We start from the raw sequence: 20,931 nt of genomic DNA, 5'->3' as shown, positions 1-20,931 counted from the left end.
GTGGACCTGTCCAACATCATCACTCATAACACCAAAACCAAATCCCAAGCCTCCATATTAGGGGACTTTAACCTGGGCCTCACTGATCCCAATGACACTGCTGCCATGAATATTGATAATATGCTTATGAATGCAGGATTCATACAGCTTATCAACCAACCAACCCACGTTAAGGGCAGAAACCTCGACTGGCTAGCCTCCCACAATTGTCCTATCCATATCATCTCTAACCAACAGTATGCATGGACCGATCACAACTTAATTACATTTAACATTCAGTCCATACCTGGCAGCCTCTCTCCTAGCATTGCACCGGCTACTGCCACCCGCAATAAACATGACATCACTTGCTACAGACTCCTCCCCCTCCTCCTTGCGGCTCTCAATGACCAGGTTCGCTCATGCTCCGACCCCACGGCTATGGTCGACACCTTTAACCTCGCTATGCAAAAAGCCTTAGATATCATCGCCCCATCCAAATTGAGAAAACCCAAACCTCAAGCTCACTTGAACTCTTGGTTCACACCCCAGCTCAGAACCCTGCGCAAAGAAAAACGAATTGCGGAATCACATTGGAAAAGCAACCAGTCCACAGCCAACAAGATGCGCCTCCTCCTGGCCACCCTTAACTACAAGGAAGACATATTCCAGGCTAAAAAAGACACTTACAATAAACGTATCGAACAAGCCAACTCCAACACCAAAGAATTGTTTAGAATCCTAAAAGAACTTGAAAACCCTGTCACTGCACCAGACACTTGCATCAAAGATAGCACTTGGTGTACCAAAATCCAAGAGGCTCTCCTCGGCAAGATTGCCACCCTCCAAATTAAAATCAATAACAAACAATCATGCCTACAATCCAACCCACAACCCAACCCTATCCCCACCCTAAACCACCCCATCCCAGACTCTCTGACTCCTTTTAGCTTCTCTCCACTCTCCATTTCCGAAGTGGAAAAAATCATCACCAGCCTTAAACCGACCAATTGACAAGGCGACCTGTGCCCGGCAGCTATAATCAAGGAAGCAGCTCATGACCTGGCGCCATTCATTACTACGCTCATCAACTCTTTCCTTAGCTCTGTGATCGTACCTGACAATCTAAAGGACACGTGGGTCATCCCCCTATTGAAAAAACCTACCCTGGACGCTAGTATACCCACAAACTACAGGCCAATCACCACGGTCCCGTTTTTACTAAAACTCTCGACCGTGCAGCATATCTACAAATTCAAGATTACCTTGAATCTAACAAACTCTTGGGACTTAGGCAGTCTGGGTTCCGGCCACGTCACAGCACTGAAACTGCCCTCATAGATTTAAAAACACAGATTGAAGATCTAAAAGACAAAGGCAAACTTGCTCTCTTACTCCTCTTGGACCTTTTGACGGACTTTGATCTCGTCAATCATGAAATCCTCTGCCACCACCTTAAATCAGCTGCACACTTCTCCGATAAAGCTAAAACCTGGATTAGCTCCTTTTTAGACAATAGATCTATGCGAGTGTTTTCTCCACTAGCAGCCGCCCCACCTGCACCTGTCTCCTGTGGCGTGCCACAAGGATCTTGTGTTTCACCCACGCTGTATAACGTGTTCACCAAACTTCTCTTCGATATCTTGGACTATCTGGGTGTCACTTACACCAACTACGCCGACGACACCCAGATACTAATCCCTACCTCAGGTGAGTACACGGCTGACTCCCTCGCTATCAATGTCATCTACCAGGTCATCTAGGCGTGGATGGCTCAACATGAACTCTGTCTTAATGATGAAAAGACTGAGCTCCTTATTCTTGGTTCGCCACAAAAACTTACCAAACCCGACCCTGCGTTCATGTCCTGCATCATCGATGGGAATATTATCCCAACCGCCAAGGACACAAAAATCCTAGGGATCTACATTGACTCGACCCTATCCCTGACCAGACAAACTAACTCAGTCTCTTCCACAGCGACATATACCTGCAAGCTTATTACAGCCTGTCGCCCTTTCCTCTCCGCAACCAATTGTGTCACCCTGGCTAGAACTCTTGTATTATCCAAGATTGATTACTGCAATGCACTGTACCTAGGCACCAATTGCTGCAACCTAAACAAGTTGCAAATTGTCCAAAACAATTCTATTAGAGCTGCCCTCAACATTCCCAGGTGCCAACACATATCCGACACCAGACGCAATATTCGCTGGCTATCAGTCCCACACCGTATCTCCCTGAAAACCCTGGCTCTTACCCACAAATGCCTTCATAACCAAGCTCCCTGCTACCTGGCTAACAGATTTGCCTTCCACAACTCCATTAGACCCCACAGAATGGCTCATTTAAACTGCCTTGAGGTTCCACTTGTCAATCTCCAAAGATCAGGTGGAATTAGCTTCCCTATCTTGGCAGCTACACTCTGGAACACGCTTCCTAATGAGCTTAGAGCAGAACCCTCATTCCTGAGATTCAAACACCTTACGAAAACCTGGCTGGCCGCCCAGGACATTTAGCTCTGGGTTCTCTGCTTAATTTGTATATGTATATATAATCTGCTTGTCCTCTCATTGCTATTATCATATATCATATGTAAATTCTGTATTATACTTGTAAACTTTGTAATTATGGTTCTGTCTGTTTTTCCTATGTTGTAACTATGTGATGCGCCCGGTTACCCCTGGGCCTGGTGCGCTATACAAATAAATAAAATACAAATACAAATAGCCTTCCTTTGGCCGCATTGCCACAAAAGGTGATGGGGATATATCTCTTGATTGCTCATGTTTTATATTTATTATTATGATGTGTTTTGCTTTGTAGTAGTTTGATGGCTAAGTGGGCCATTTTGTTGTGACTCATCCTTGTACTCCTGCAAAGCAGAATTCAATTTGCCCTACATTGTAAGAAGCTCACTGCTTCCCGTCAACTCTGTTTTATTATCTATTGAACGTTCTTTTGTGATCACTAGAGCATTGTTCATCCCTGTATAAATAAATAAACATGGCACAACACACAGAAATGTACAGTTCCTTTTGGGTGTCTATACGTGACTGCAACAAGTCACAATCCAGAAACAATGCAGCACGATTAGCCAGAGATATATGTGGGACAATTTGTGACTCAGGGTTACCTAGATGTGAAAAACATATTGTGCAATGTATGTCAAAGTCCCTCCACTGGAATATCAAGATAACAAACCCAATAATGCACAAAATGAAACTCAATTCAGTGTGTGACTCCAGGGGTACTTGGTGACAGCACAACATGACTGCAGAGTACAATTTGAAAGCAATAAAGGGATGCTTAGATGTGAGGCAATATGGTATTCTATCTGAGGATTTTTGTTAAGGGTACTGAGGTGCTATCAACCTGGAACACATGGGGCCTCATTACGACCCAGGCGGAATGGGTTTAACAGTGCCGGTAAAGGTGCCGGCGCGTTAAACCCATTTGGCCATATTACGAGTCCCCTTGTGGGACCCGCTCTGGACGTCTGGTCAGACCAGACATCCTTTGCAGGTCCTGCAAGGAGACCAGGGAGCTAACTACGGGCCCGTTGTTAACGGGCCCGTTGTTAACTCGCTCCCCATTCCCATTGAGCCTTCTAAAGTCGGAATGGCCCGGTATTTCCCCATTCAGGAACCATGGACCCGGACCCGAGTTTGGAGGTAGCCATGCCATTATTAAGGGCATCGCTACCTCCAAACTCGTAATGAGACCCATGATCTTTTAATGCACTTTCACAGGATCTAATAAAACAGTTTAGGGTACATGGATCGGTATATGTGTGTTTATTAGGAGAAGTTTTTATAATTATGATACAATTAAATCAGAGTCCTTTTGGGTATACTGCCTAGATTCAGAATTGAACAAACTGCACATGGCACTTTATTGGGTTCGGAATTCTGTGGGAAAACTCTGGAAATCCCTTGAAACTGTAAAAGCAACAAATTGAAGAGTCAGAGGATTTAGGAAAATGCATATGGAATGCTAAGGAACTGGCTGTGAGATTTATGAATTAGCAAGTGAGGAGTTTTGAGAAATGTGTTCAGATATGCATGTTAGATTGAGAAACATTAAAAATGTTGGGGTGTTTGAAGCATTTAAATGTTTTATATGTTTTCACAAGAGTAACTATGACCTTGGAAGGGTGTTCTAGTAGTTTTAGCTCAGTATTAATAATGTTATGTATTAGCATGTATTTATTGTGATTTGATTTAATTAGTGAAATTGATATTTGCATCTAACATACAATATCTATCTTAATTATGTTAAAGATCTTTTTAAATGTATACAAAAAGAATAAATAAATAAATAATAACAAAACACAGTGTTATACACAATGAAACAGCTCAAAGATCCATTCCAGGGGAACCTAGATGTGAAACACTAAAAGGTACAATATACAGCAATTTGCAATTTTAGGGAAGTCCCAATGTGAGCCAGGCATAGCAGACATTAGGTATTATGCAGCACTCTATCTTAGGGATAGTGAAATTGAGAGAATGCGTAAGACAATTCTGAGTTTTATACTAGGTTTACTCGAGTGTGATCAGAACGAAGCACACAATTTGGCAGTACACATTCACGCGGAAATGCACAGGGACATCCTGAAACAACTGTAGTATATAAAGTGAAAAAATTCCATCTTTTATGTTTGATGCACCCTGTCAAGGTCACCTAGATGTGAATTACAACAGGGCAAAATAAAGCAGGAATGTAATGAGAGTTTTAGGGATCGCTTTGTACAGAGTACCATGTTAGAAAAAGAAATGACATTTGTGATGTCATCTTTGATGTCCTGGGTGTTAGTCTTAGCAGTGCACGGTGGTGGCGCGAGTTATGTTTGCTTAGCTTACCATAACTGGCGAATTTCAAGGGTTTTTCGGTTTTACTTGGAACCATAACGTCCCTTTAACCAAGTTTTTTCACTGAATTTCATAGGTTTTTAGTAGCACAACTTAACCATAACGTCCCTTTAACAAAGTTTTTTCACTGAATGTCATAGGTGTTTAGTAGCAAAGCTTAACAATAGTAACTTTGACTTTATTTACATGTAATATGGAACATACTGAACCACTTCTACTGAATGTAATGTCCGCAAACATTTTTGATGTCCGCTGACATATTCGGACAACAGTACCACTATCTAAAAAGTCTGGGGGGGGTATGTTTAATTGTTATATTACAACATAATAACATTTAAAAAATTCACAAAGTAGTACACATACATATTATATGTAGTAATACATAAGAAATGTAACCCATATATGTACCGCACTAACCATTCATTTAAATACAAAATATTCTAAAATGGAATATACCAAGAGAAGATAAATAGGCTTCCAACATAATTACCTCACAGACACTCCACAACTAAGACCAAGACCAGACCTACAGAGTACTCAGAACATATTTTACCTGAAATAGGAAGTGTACTACATTTTACTCATATCTTTATAAACTTTCTGTAATAGGAGCATTTCCCACATGACGAAATGTCAGAAAATAGTGAAGCTAATGGTACACACTTTACAATATAAACCATTTAATTGTTATTATTTTATATATATTTAACATATATATTTCTTTGTGTACAGAGCATACCAAAATAGAAAATATGTCTGAAGAAACTGTTATGGAAAACACGATTGACAGCTTAAAAGAAAAAATGGATTTATTATTGAGCAATTTTAATAATTTGAAAACTTTTGTTGAGGATCATTTTAAAACAAAAACCTAATACCATTGTCCCACATGTACTTGTCCCCCTCATCATATCCCAGTCAATTATCCCCAAACCTTCTCCATAATCCAAAACGTTTTGATGAGACTTTCATCCCTTCTTCACCTGATACCATTCATGTTGAAACCCCTAATTCTCCTGTTTTTGTTTCTGTTTCTGCCTCACCTTCTCTGTCATAAATTATTAATATATGTGAAATAAAGTTAAATTTTTATATTGTGTTGTAATTACTTCCCATTTTTTATTTTTTTAAAAACACTGTAGATGTCCGCGGACAGCGCGGGTGTTCTGAAATGTTTGCAAATAAACGAAAATGGAGGTGTCCTGAAGAACACTATACCTGTCCGTAGTGTTTGCTAAAAAGTTGAAACTGTTCTAAAAACCCAATTGGTGTCCTGAAATGTTTGTAATTAAACGCAAATGGAGGTGTCCTAAAGAACACTATACCTGTCTGTACTGTTCGCTAGCAAGTTGAAACTGTTCTAAGAACACAAGCGGTGTCCTGAAATGTTCGTAATTAAATGAAAATGGAGGTGTCCTAAAAAACCTGTCCGTACTGTTTGCTAGCAAATTCAAACTGTTCTAAGAACCCAATTGGTGTCCTGAAAAGTTCGTAATCAAACGAAAATGGAAGTGTCCTAAAGAACACTATATTTTTCCGTAGTGTTTGCTTGCAAGTTTAAATTGTTCTAGAACATACACGATGTCCAGAAATGTTTGTTTGATGTGTGACGCACTTTTAATTAATTCAGGACCCAAACACTGTCTGTAGAACATCAACGCGCATGCGCAAACCAATGTCCTTGCATTTGGTGTACTGCGCACAGGAGCTTCCTTCGTGGACCTGTTTGCGAAGGGATCCTGTGACTGCGCCCATGCTGATCGCGTGGTCTGAATGCGGACACTGTTCGTGTCCCCGAACAATTTAAAAGTACATTTTCGAGTAATCCCCAATATTTTTCCATAAAAACTCATCATGGCACAAGTCCCCATAGTAATCCTGAGTGTCTACATATCTTTTGAAACTTTTTGAAACCCTTTTTTTGTGTTCGATCTGTCCGCGGACAGCGCGCATGTCCGTGAAACGTGTACAAGCACCCCTATAAAAGACCACGCCCTAGAGCTTATTCTCATTATGTTTCTGGCTATTCTTCAGAGCACAGCTATTTCTCCAGCAACTTCCTGATTACACCATCGAGATGGCATCCCAGGTTGCAGAACTGCCACCTGGTGCTGCACCTGCTTCAGCACCACCCCCACCCCTCCACCACCACCACCTTCCCAAGGGCCTGAAGAGGGGAACAGGAGTGAGGATGCAGAGGAGGAAGAAGAGGATGACGAGCATGAGGTAGAGGAAATCCCTACTACCCACACTAGACGTGAGTCTTGGGTGTGGCAGTTATTTTACATTTATAGGAATGATCCTAAGACTCGTGCGAACCATGTTATCTGCAATGAGTGCAAAATGATACTCAGTCGCGGGAAGCACGGTTCGTACAGCTTTGGGACCACGACCATGAAGCGACAATTGAGGTCATTTCACTCTGGGGCTATTCGCAAGGTTGTACCTCGCGAAGAACGTAGTAGGTTGATCTCCTCTACTTCATCCTCTGTTTCTGATCCTGTCACCACAAGGACCACCTCTGTGGGCCAGCGTCTTCCTCAAGCTGCCTCACAGGCCATACAGAATAATAATGACCCTTACCTTTCGAGGGTCACAGTTGTACGTATGTACTGTGACACAGTACCCTGCAGGGGGGAGCAACTTCGGAGTGCTTTTTAGACTATCGTCTCAGAGCACAAGAAGACCTGCTCACTACCCAAATAAAACCCACTCTACATCTTCCTCTCTCAGCTCACCCTTTCTTATCCCTGTGGTTGGTGTACCCCTCTTTACCCTCCTTTCCCCTCCTCTCCTATTGTGTCGTGTCTAAAAAACAAAAAGAAAAATACAAAATTACAAAAATAAAAAAAAATAAGGCTCTTTTCAGAGCCGCCTTTCACAGTTAAAAAATAGAAGTGAAGATAAATAAAGCAGGGCCCTTTGTATTTCTTAAAAGTCCATGGACAGTTCGCGAACATTAAAAAAATTGGGGGTGCTACCCTATTGTTACCATTGCATTTTTCTCTGGGAGGAAGTGGTGGCTCTGAAAAGAGCCTTTGGGAGGTGTTTGTATGTCAAAAATGATAAATACTTAACACCTACTTCAAAATAAATGCTCTATTTCTAAAAAGGTCGCAATGCATTTTGTACATTTCTCAGAAAAATCTGATTACCAGCATAAGTAAGATGGACTCCATCTCTGCGAAAAATGTATGTACTACGAAACATAATATTTTCATTGTGAAAAGAGGACATGCCAAAATCTCTTAGAAATGCACAAAAAGCCTTATTAACATTGCACCTTGCTTTTTCCATTTGTGGACCAAATGAAGAAGAACAAAGCCACATTTGTCGCTGCGCAATCCGTGAAAATATTACTTGAGAATTAGGAAACATGTCCATGACTTTCCCAAGTCCTTCTTTCGAAGTAAATTGCAAAGAAATTCCAGACACATGTCCTAAACTGTTCCCTCCACAATGAATTACAATTATGTCTGGATGTCGCTTTGTTTCCAAAGTAGCACAGAGAGGTAGCATGTCCAACCACTTCATTGCACGTACTCCATGCCAGTGTACTTCCACATGTGGAAATCCAAGATCTACAGCTACTCCACAGCTTTCTGCCTGCACCTTCAACCAATGTATCCACGAATCTCCCAAAATCCAAACAATCTGTTTTCTGAAACACACAGCCATATCTATCTATTGTTCTCTCAGCAAAAAGAGTATCTGAGAAACTCTCTCCTGGCACAACACACCACTAAACTTTCCTGACCAATCCCTTTCTTTGCTCATTCTCATTTTCATGACTTCTGAACCCAAAAACCCTGGATGTAACTCCCGATGTCCGCGAACTACCGCCATGTCCGCGGACATATCGTAACATGAACAGCCCTTCTACCATTTCCACTTCACTCTCTGTGCCATTCCCTCATTGGATGTAGCTAAGAAATCACATGACCATGCACCAATCACATTCAAGACCTCTAGATCTAACTGCATCATCATAGATCAGCACTGCAAATGTACTGTGAATCTCTCTGAGTACAAGTGTCATATTATTGGCAAGCACCATCTACAAGAAATACTGTACAAGTCTCCAAGATTTCTACTTGCAGCTCCATGCATATCCATATGCATGAACACAAACTACAGGTATGCATATTTTCTGTACAGTACATGAACACATTTTCAAACTGACTTTTAGCTTGTGTAATCTGTAAAATGAATCTACTGTCTTTTTTTCAATGTCCTAACATCAACTATCACTTATAAACCTTTATACTATTTACTTTCTTTATACACACACTATCAAATCATGTTAAACTAACATTTTTTAAATGAAATGTATAGACTACATATATTCAAACAGAATTGCATGCATGCACACTCTATGTTCAAATCTCAAAAAATAATACTTATACAATTACATGTATTTATTTATTTATTTGATTACTTTAATTTAAGCATGACATGAAGGCACTATTACCTAGAACAGCTTAGTTAAAGAAATGGTGGTATTCAGTGGTACATTATGAATTTCACAAGACATACTAAAGATATTTTGTTTGTTACAGTTACTCATTGCAATACAATTTGTTCATTTAGAACATATCATATGTATTGAACTGGTGCGATATATCTTATGTGAATAAGATAGTTTTAATGGTTTTAAGGAAGGCGCTGAGGATTTCAATTAAAAAAAAATCAATGTCTAAATTAAAAACAATGCTATATACAAACAAAATTACTAATTGGTTTCTTTTACAATTGCAGTGAAGACCATTCTCCTGAAAAGAAGCAGCCGAATTTCAAGAACAAAGAAGAAATAAGAATTAAACTGCTCATTTTAGAAAAAATGTAAGTAGAATATCACCATAATATTTGTATTATTACTCAAACATACTGTAAAGTTAATTCATGCTATTTCTGTGCCTAAAAATAGAGATTGTGCACCATTGTGTCCAAAAATCCCCATGTCCTAAACAGCGATTTACAGCCGGAATGGCGCACAAATTCCTACTTTTGGACACACAAATTACCCAACTCAACCGCTAGAATTTAGATGTTATAGAACAAACAACTGTTTTACTTGTATAGCATTAGATATACTATTTATTCTTCTCCACACCACTTGCTTACTTTTTTCTCATGCACACAGCACACATACATTGCAGAACACCCCTAACCCATACCTTCTTTATTTTTTCAACAGACCCTAAAGAATGCCTACCAAAAGTCAAGTGCGTAGAAAGCAATGCAGAAGTAGAGCAAATGAAAATAAAAGTGTCCAACGTAAGCATCCATCTCTAGCAGAATTTGTAAAACAAAAGTTGAAACAAAACAGCTAATACAGTCATTGAGTACAAAGACTTTGCCTCCTCTATCAAAATGTAAAACATACCAAAAAACAATTAACAGAAAATCAGCTATCACTACAGATAAAACTACTTCTTTAAATTTTAATATAGTGCAAAGTAAGCATACCAAGAAAAGTATTTTATCCAAAATGTTCTGTCACAAAGTCCTTCAGAATCTTATAAAAACAGGAGAGAAATCAGGTTCAATGCTTAAAACCTATTTTAGGAAATTAATTTTAGAAGTGTTGATAGATAGTGCAATTCTTCTCAAAAGAAAGTTATTTATTTTACTGTTAAACAAAATGAAACCACTAACAAAACTAATAACTAAATTACAAAAAAGACTTCTCAATAAACGAAATGTCAACAGAAAGAACTTCTTAAGTATCTGCGGAGGTGAATGGAGTCACACTACGAGCACAGAACCATACTTTAATGAAGAAGCGTACAAACAAAACCAAAACAAATACAATTTCCATACATAGCAGTGGTCGAGGTTATGAAAAAGTTAATAATACCATAATGGAACAAGAAGTACTCATTACAAAAATATACCCTGAAAACTTATACTCCTCCAGTCAACTGAATCAGAACGTCTAGTGTACAAATGGCCATGCACGTCAATATGTAACATTCCCAAACAATTTTTCAAGTCTTTACGCCAATTCCTCAACCAATATGTAAAATGCAAAGACAAAATCAAAATTAAACTACTGCAAAATATGGATACCTGTCCAGTGCGCAAATACACAGGACTACAAGGACATTCATTGGCCTGCATTACAGGACCTACTTGTAAAACCACCTTCCATGATATCAAAAGAATATCAGCACATCATTCAACTATAAGAAATCTAGTCTATGAACTGTACTGTGCTAAAAGTCCTGCTTTAGAACTAGCAAATTTAAATAACATTCTTCTACATGGTACAGCGAAAGACCTACTTCAAGAAATTGACTATATCCAGAAAAATATATTTTGGAAGTGAAAGCCATTTACAGAATGAAATAGCTTTAAACCAAATTAGCAACAGTTCTACTCATGGCAACCTTTTGCTAAACACATACAAAAAAGAAATACTAAAATTTAAAAGTACATCAGCTGAATTACCAAACCATGTGTGTGTATGTTGCCGCAGAACCTTTTATAAAAGTAACACGAAAATTGTAGACCTATCATTTAAAATAGAAGACAATGAATATTCTAAATGGTTTGAACCTTCTACCTCTACCTTCTACCTTGTAGCAGAAAACAAATACGAAATAAGTGACCCCTTAATACTTTGCAGTTACTGCACTACAAAACTTGACAACAACCAAACTCCTTCACGTGCTATCACAAATAATTTGGAATTATACCCACTACCAAAACCCCTACAACAACTTAATTTATATGAGAGCATCATAATTCAAACAGTACACCCATTTCAAGCAATAATACGCCTTCAAACAAAAACAGCAAAATTACCTCCCTCTGAATTGGTAAAAGGCATTCATGGAAAAGTAGTTTATTTACCATTAGATCTAAAAGACAATGTGCATATTCTAGGAGTGCAACGTCCAATGCAGCAATCTTTAATTATCTTAGTAAATGGAGTACCTACAAAAGACAAACAAATATGGCAACAGCTTTTAGATTTACATAAAGTTAGACAAGCCTTACAATATCTTAAAGAGAATAATGAATATTACAAAGAAATTAATATTGAAGAAAACTTGAAAGATACAACTGAAATAATTCAAGAAACACAAGAAGCTGGTCAATTTGAGCTACTAGATCCTGCTACAATATCAAATACTTTAGACCATTATACAATTCATCCTTTCCACTCTGATGACACTCTAATGACACCATAGACGATTCACTGGAAACATACCAAATGCGTCAAACAAAAGGATCACCAATCAGCATATGGGAAAAAAGTATAGAAGAACGTGCTTTTCCTCTACTCTTTCCTACTGGCAAAGGAGGATGTTATGATGATAGATCTATTCAAATATCAGCTTCAGAATACCGCTCATTACGGATGTATTCTGAAGATCCCAGATTTAGACAAAATGTGGAATACATATTCCACCTACTCTTTGAAAGTTTAGCAACTTTATGTTAGGGAGTTGCACACATTAAAATCAGGATCACACTTTCAAAATATGACAGCTACACAATTATTACAAAAAGTGCAACAAAAGGATGAGGTTTTACAATCAAATATTACAAATCTATTAGCAAATATGCGTGGTACTGAAGAGTACTGGTTTTGACATCATGGAGATGTACGTTGTATGATCAGAAACCTTGGCCCACCCACTTGGTTTGTTACATTAAGTTGTGCAGAATATGCATGGGAAGATTTACATGATTTCCTATGCATATCAAATGAAAACAAAACAAACATAGATATACTAACACCAGGAGAACTTTGTTCTTTGGATCCTGTTAATGTTTCAAGATATTTTCACCATTGCTTCATTGCTATGGTACATTTTATTTGTAATAAAACTGTACCTCCCCTCGGAGAAGTGCAACACTTCTTTTGGAGAAAAGAATACCAAGCCAGAGGAGCACCACATATCCACATGCTTTTATGGATTAAATATGCTCCTAAATTTGGTCAAGACAGTTATGCCACTGTTTTACAGTTTATTGAAAAATATGTCACTTGTGAAATTACATGAGAATCCACAAATAGTGATCTTCATGCACACATTTTACAATTCCAAAGACATAAATGTGGCAAATATTGTCGTTGCAAATACAAAAACAAAGGGAAATACTACACCAAATGCTGATTTGGTTTCCCTAGACCAGTTACAAATACAGGTCAAGTGAACAACCTCATGTCTTCAGTTAGACATAGTGTTAAAGGTAAGTCACCTAAAAATACATATTACATATAACGAAAAGAAGAAGAAAAATATATCAATGATTATAATGCAATCATTGCCCACTTATGGAATGCAAACATAGATGTGCAGTACATTGCAGACAATTCTACTGTGGTTACATGATATGTCACAGCATACTTAACCAAAGCAGAAAAGACAGAGCTCCAAGACTTCTGGAATGACCTGTTATCAGATAAAACAGTGTCTCAGAAATTATACAGCTTGGGGATAAAAATGCTCTCCCATAGAGAATGTCGATCATATGAAGCAGCTGATTGTTTAACTGGTACTGCATTGTATGGTAAATCTGAAAATATAGTCTGGCTAAGTCTTGGTCCAGCTAAATCTAGAAAAAGAGTTCTAAAAACATACTAAGGTGTAGAAACAATAGCCAAACATGATCCCAACAGCCAAGACATTTTAAATAACAATTTATTGGACACATAGTACCCAAACAGAAGTAATACTTTGGAAACCATGTGTGTATACCACAAAGCCCAAAACTACACATACAAAAATAATGTAAAACCTGATGAAAAAAAAATGGTAAATACAGAGTGACAAACTGTGAAGGCAGTTTAGTTAAACTCACTAAACCAAATTTAATTAATAATATCAAATTGTCATTGAAGACTCCTCAACATAAAGAAATATATTACATGTCCCTGCTACAACTCTTTAAACCATGGAGAAATGAAGAAATACTAGAAAACTATGACTCATATGAAGATGCTTTCAAAGCAAATGAAAGCACTATAACTGATCTAAACTTTACACAATACAAAACATTGTTGCACAATGAACAGCAACATGAAGAAGAACTCCAGGCCCAACTAGATAAAGACACTCCTGACAGTAGTCAACCTTCTGTAACAGGAAGCCAAGAACCACTTGGAGAACCACTAATAATAAATGAGGCAGAATTAGCTATGATAGAAGTAGAAAACACCATGTGTCAGTATGAAGATAAAGAAGACTTAACTATACAGAACTACCTGGTCCATTTAAACTCTCAAATATAGTTGGTGTAAGTTGCTACGCAAATGTAGCAATGAATATTCTATTTCAATTACCACCAATTGTTGACAACATTTACTTACACAGTATAGACCCATTGTGTATGCAAATGTTAGTACGTCACAGAAATGCAGCAAACAATCCTGACAGCATGTATAGTGTTTATGGAATAAGACAACAATTGGATTAGTGTGCTGGAATGGTGAAATTCACTATAAACTCACAGGAAGATCCACAAGAATTTCTAATGTACTTACCACAAGTACTGGAAAACAAAAACATACCTATAAATGAAATCTTCCAGATTTCATACATGTGGAAACATACATGCACTCTCTGCAACAATGTGACACAAGAAGAAATCCCCAATGAACGCTTCGTATATCTATCAATACCTAATTGTGAATCCATTCCATTTCAGCAACTTGTACAAATACAAACCATGGTAGATTATGTTCTACCTGCAATTCAGCTAATCGCTCCACGTTAGTAATACATGCACATAGTAAATACGTAATACTAATGCTTCTACGTTACAATGCAGATGGTACCAAAAACAACTGCAAGCTGACTGGATTCACACATGGTTGAATATCACTTGGTAAGAAAACCTTCCCAACAATAGGTATAATCTACCACACAGGAGCCACAACCAATTCAGGGCACTACACTGCATATATAAAAAAGAAATGTGGATGGTTTCAATGTAATGATAGTACCATTACTCTAAAGCAGACATTACCAGCAAATTTTACAAATGCTTATTAATGTTCTTAAAACCAGAATTTGATAACTAAACTGTACTTAAACCTCAAGTAAACTTGTAGTAAAAAATATAAACTGTTAGAATATTCCAAACGCTATCTAACTGCCCAAAGATTCTACAACAAGTAATCACATAAATGAATACCACTAAATTAGAGCAAAAAATAGACAATTAGAATACGCCAATTGGAATCTAACTGTCCCAAAATTTAACGATATCCAAACAGATAAATCAATACCACTAAAATTTATCAAAAAATAGACAGTTAGAATACGCCTACTGGTATCTAACTGCTCCAAAATTTCATAATATCCAAACAAATAAATAATATGCTACTGCTCCAAAAAAATGCAACAACCCAATGTATAAAGCATTAGCCAGAAACAACAAATGAACACTGAAAACAAACAAACAAATAAACTCTAGCATAACAGAAAAAGAGTTTTTTTTTAATCCAACATGGATTTTCTTTTCTCCCACAGACCCAATGAATTTAACAATGAACACAGAAACTGAGCAAATTGCAGAGTACTCTGGTTTGTAATCTACTAAATATGAGGATAAAAAAAAAATGTTGTTTATACAATGTAAAAAGTCATTACAAAATACTAATACTAACATGCTATTTTCTTTCATCACAGAAATTAACAAGAAATGCATGTACTCCAGTTACTAACCCAAACAGTAAGTATATTATACACTCCATGCCCTGGCCACAACCATCACAGCATAGGACACCCATAGTATCTTATAACTTTGTTCCTTATAAATTTGTTTTTGACCCAAAGTTATAAGCAACTATTATGTGATATGCTGCGGTAGTTGTGGCCAGGGCATAGAGTGTTGGGTGCATGGCCAAATGGCCATGCACCCAACACTCTATGCCCTGGCCACAACCACCGCAGCATATCACACCCATAGAGTAAAACATTTCAACTATGGCCTATGGAAACTTTTAATGTCCGCGGACATTACCAGTGTTCTTAGAACACTTTCAATTTGCCATCGAACAATACGGACAGCGTCTTCAGGAGACCCCCTACAAACATTTCAGGACAACACGAGAGTTCTTAGAACACTTTCAACTTGACAACAAACAATACGGACAGCGTCATCAGAACACCCCCATTTTGTTTATTTGCGAACATTTCAGGACACCCAGAGTGTTCTTAGAACACATTCAACTTGCCACAGAACAATATGGACAGCGTCCCCAGAACACCCCCATTTTGTTTACATGCAAACATTTCAGGACACCGCAAGTGTTCTTAGAACAGTTTCAGCTTGCTTGCGAACAAAACTGACACATATTGAGTCCTCAGAACACCCCCCACCCAGTTTATTTAGAACCTTTCAGAACACCCGTGATGTCCGCAGACAAATCGAACACAAAAAGAAAGACTACCACAAAGCCGATTGGCCAATCTGGACACTGTCCGCGGTGCGAACAGGGAAGTGTGTCCGCGGACCGAACACAGTTATCACTAATTTTTTTTTAACCTACTTTTTGGTCATTTTAAAAAAAACTACTGGAAGGATTTTCACCAAATTTGCAAAAGCACGCTTTCGGGATCAAGCCGCTGCTCCTGGTCCAAATTTGGTGAAAATCCGTCCAGCGGTTTGGGCTGTAGGCGCAAGCAAAAAATGTTTCCCATTCAGTCTATGGGGAAAAAATAAATTTTGGGACCCCCCTATAACTTTTCCCCCCCTGGACGAATCCTCACCAAACTTTGCAAAAAAATTCAGAGTGGGCCATATACATGTTTGCAAAGTTTGGTGTGGATTCGTCCAGGGGGAGCGAAGTTATAAGCCGCCCAAAAAGTGCTCTTCCTACGGAAACACCAACTTAACCATAGCTACAAGGCCACTACCGTGGCCATGTAATATATATTAGCAAATTTTGCAAATTTGGTGAAAATACGTCCAATAGTTTTTTTTTTAAATGACCAAAAAGTAGGTAAAAAAAAATGTTCGCTTCGTGGACACACTTCCCTGTTCGCTCCGCGGACAGGCTGGGGATTGGGCAAGCGGCTTGCGTGATGTCCGCGGACATCTGACATGCTTTTCTATTGGCTGCCGTGAAGCGTGCAGTGCGTCTATTTTCAGAGACGCCCGCCATCTTTGTTTATCACATGAGAGGCTTTGTCAATAGGAGCGGGATCTGCTGCCTGCACAGTGTAGACGTGGGCTGCCTGGCTCTGCATCGGCCACGAGTGTACCTGTAGGCAGTAATGTTTCTGGTGAGGCGCAGGCCATCATGTCTCTCTCTCCTTCCCCCCACCCCCCGCTCATGGCCCATGTCTCCCCTGTTCCCCCCACCCCCGCTGATGCTCCATGTGTTCCTCCCGTTACCCCCACCCCCCGCTCATGCATCGTGTCTCCCTCCTTTTCCACCCCACCCCCCGCTTATGCTCTGTTTCTCCTTCCCGTTCCTCCCGCTCATGTCCCATGTCTCCCTTCTTTCCCCCACCCCCGCTCATGCCCCGTGTCTCCCTCCATTCCCCCACCCCCGCTAATGCCCCGTGTCTCTCTCCCCTTCCCCCCACCCCACGCTCATGGCCAGTGTCTCGCTCGTGTTCCCCCCACCCCCCCCGCTCATGCCCTGTGTCTCTCTCCCCTTCCCCCCACTCATACTCCGTGTCTCCCCTGTCCCCCCCACCCCCCGCTCATGGTCCGTGTCTCCCTCATGTTCCCCTCACCCCCCGCTCATGCCCCTTGTCTGCCCTGTTCCCCTCACTCCCCCCGCTCATGCCACATTTCTCCCCTGTCCCTCCCAACCCCCCGCTCATGCCCCGTGTCTCCCTCGTGTTCCCCCCACTCCCACTCATATCCCGTGTCGCCCTCGCCCCCCACACCCCGCTCATGCCCCGTGTCTCCCCTGTTCCCCCCACCCCCACTCATGCCCCGTTTGTGCCCTGTTGCCCCCCACCCCTCGCTCATGCCCTGTGTCTCACCTGTTACCCCCCACCCGCCACTCATGCCCTGTGTCTTCCTTGTGTTACCCCCCCACCACCCGCTCATGCCCCGTGACTCCCTTGTTACCCCCCACCCCCTGCTCATGCCCCATGTCCCCCTTGTGTTACCACCCACCCCCCTCTCATGTCCCGTGTCTCCCTTGTGTTACCCCCCACCCCCCGCTCATGCCCCGTGTCTCCCTTGTGTTACCCCCCACACCCCGCTCATGCCCTGTATCTCCAGTGTTACCCCCACCACCCGCTCATGCCCCGTGTCTCCCTTGTGTTACCTCCCACCCCCACTCATGCCCCGTGTCTCCCTTGTGTTACTCCCCCACCCCCCCTGCTCATGCCCTGTGTCTCCCCTTTTCCCCCCCGCCCCCCGCTCATGTCCTGTGTCTCCCTTGTGTTACCCCCCACCCCCCACTCATGCCCCGTGTCTCCCTTGTATTACCCCCACACCCCTGCTCATGCCCCGTATCTCCCTTGTGTTACCCCACCCCCTCGCTCATGCCCATGTCTCCCATGTTCCACCCCACCCCCGGATCATGCCCCATGTCTCCCTCGTGTACCCCCATCCCCCGTTCATGCCCCGTGTCTCCTGTTGCCCCACACCCCTGCTCATGCCCCGTGTCTTCTTGTGTTCCCCCCACCCCCACTCATGCCCCGTGTTACCCCCCACTCCCCGCTCATGCCCCGTGTTACCCCCCACCCCCGCTCATGCCCCGTGTCCCCCTCCTTTCCCCCCAATGCCCTGCTCATGCGCCGTGTCTCCCCTGTTCCCCCCACCCCCTGCTCATGCCCCGTGTCTCCCTCCTTTCCCCTCCACCCCCGCTCATGCACTGTGTCCTTCTCCTGTTCCCCCACCCCCCCGCTCATGCCCTATGTGTGCCCTGTTACTACCCACCCCCCGCTCATGCCCCGTGTCTCCCTTGTGTTACCCCCCGCTCATGCCCCGTGTCTCCCTTGTGTTACCCCTCCACCCCCTGCTCATGCCCTGTGTCTCCCCTGTTACCCCCCACCCCCCGCGTCTCCCTTGTGTTACCCCCACCCCCACTCATGCCTGTGTCTCCCTTGTGTTACCCCCACCCCCTGCTCATGCCCCGTGTCTCCCTCGTGTTACCCCCCACACCCCGCTCATGCCCCGTGTCTCCCTTGTGTTACCCCCCACACCCTGCTCATGCCCTGTGTCTCCTGTGTTACCCCACCACCCGCTCATGCCATGTGTCTCTCTCACCTGCCCCAACCCCTGCTCATGCCCCGTGTGTCCCTCCCCTTCCCCCCAGCCCCCGCTCATGCCCTGTGTTTCTCTCCCCTTCCACCCACCCCCTGCTCATGCCCCGTGTCTCTCTCCCCTTCCCCCACCCCCTGCTCATGCCCCGTGTCTCCCCTGTTCTCCCCCACACTCTGCTCATGCCCCTTGTCTCCCCTGTCACCGCCCGCTCATGGCCCGTGTCTCCCTCGTGTTCCCCCCACGGCCCCGCTCATGCCCTGTGTCTGCCCTGTTCCCCCCACCCCCCCTACTCATGCCACATGTCTCCCCTGTTCCCCTCTCCTCCCCGCTCATGCCACATGTCTCCCCTGTTCCCCCACCCCCCCGCTCATGCCCTGTGTCTCCCTCCTCCCCCCACCCCCTCTCATGCCCCGTGTCCCCCTCTTTTCCCCCCACCCCCGCTCATGCCCCATGTCCCCCTCCTTTCCCCCCACCCCCCGCTCATGCCCCGTGTCTCCCCTGTTCCCCCCACCCCCGCTCATGCCCTGTGTCCCCCTCCTTTCCCCCCACCCCCTGCTCATGCCCTGTGTCTCCCCTGTTCCCCCCAACCCCCACTCATGCCCCGTGTCTCCCACCTTCCCCTTACCCAGCGCTCATGCCTGTGTCTACCCTGTTACCCCCACCCCGCGCTCATGCCCTGTGTGTGCCCTGTTCCCCCACCCCTGCTCATGCCCCGTGTGTGCCCTGTTCCCCCTCACCCTCAGCGCTCATGCCCCGTGTCTCCCTTGTGTTACCCTCCATCCCCCACGCTCATGCCCCGTGACTCCCTTGTGTTACCCCCCACCCCCCGCTCATGCCCCATGTCTCCCATGAGTTACCCCCCACACCCTGCTCATGCCCTGTCTCTCCTGTTACCCCCCACCCCCCGTTCATGCCCCATGTCTCCTTTGTGTTACCCCCCACCCCCGCTCATGCCCGTGTCTCCCTTGTGTTACCCCCCACCCCCCGCTCATGCCCTGTGTCTCCCTTGTGTTACCCCCCACCCCCAGCTTATGCCCCGGGCCTCCTGTGTTACCCCCACCCCCGCTCATGCCCTGTGTCTTCCCTGTCCCCCCACCCCCCGCTCATGCCACGTGTCTCTCTCCTGTTCCCCCCACCCCCCGCTCATGTGCCGTGTGTGCCCTGTTCCCCCCCACCCCCGGCTCATTCCCCGTGTCTCCCTCCTTTCCCCCCCACCCCCCGCTCATGCCCCGTGTCTCCCTCCTTTCCCCCACCCCCCGCTCATGCCACGTGTCTCTCTCCTGTTCCCCCCACCCCCCGCTCATGTGCCGTGTGTGCCCTGTTCCCCCCCACCCCCGGCTCATTCCCCGTGTGTGCCCTGTTCCCCCCCACCCCCGCTCATGCCCGTGTGTGCTCTGTTCCCCCCCCAGCCCCGCTCATGCCCTGTGTGTGCCCTGTTACCCCCCACTCCCCGCTCATGCCCCGTGTCTCCCTTGTGTTACCCCCTACTCCCTGCTCATGCACCGTTTCTCCCTTGTGTTACCTCCTGCTCATGCCCGTGTCTCCCTTGTGTTACCCCCACCCCCGCTCATGCCCCATGTCTCCCTTGTATTACCCCCCACCCCACGCTCATGCCCCCTTGTCTCCCTTGTGTTACCCGCCACCCCCCGCTCATGCCCCATGTCTCTCTCCTTCCCCCCACGCCCCGCTCATGCCCCATGACTCCCTCCTTTCCCCCCACCCCCTGCTCATGCCCCAATTCTCCCTCCTTTCCCCCCCACCCCTGCTCATGCCCGGTGTCTCCATCCTTTTCTCCCCCACTCCCCACTCATGCCCCGTGTCTGCCCTGTTCCCCCCCACCCCCCACTCATGCCCCGTGTCTCCCTCCCGTTCCCCAATC

Source organism: Ambystoma mexicanum, chromosome 7p (genome assembly GCF_040938575.1).
Source record: "Ambystoma mexicanum isolate Mex_15411 chromosome 7p, UKY_AmexF1_1, whole genome shotgun sequence".
NCBI classification, from domain to species: Eukaryota; Metazoa; Chordata; class Amphibia; order Caudata; family Ambystomatidae; genus Ambystoma; species Ambystoma mexicanum.
Note: the sequence above shows the minus strand (reverse complement) of the source record.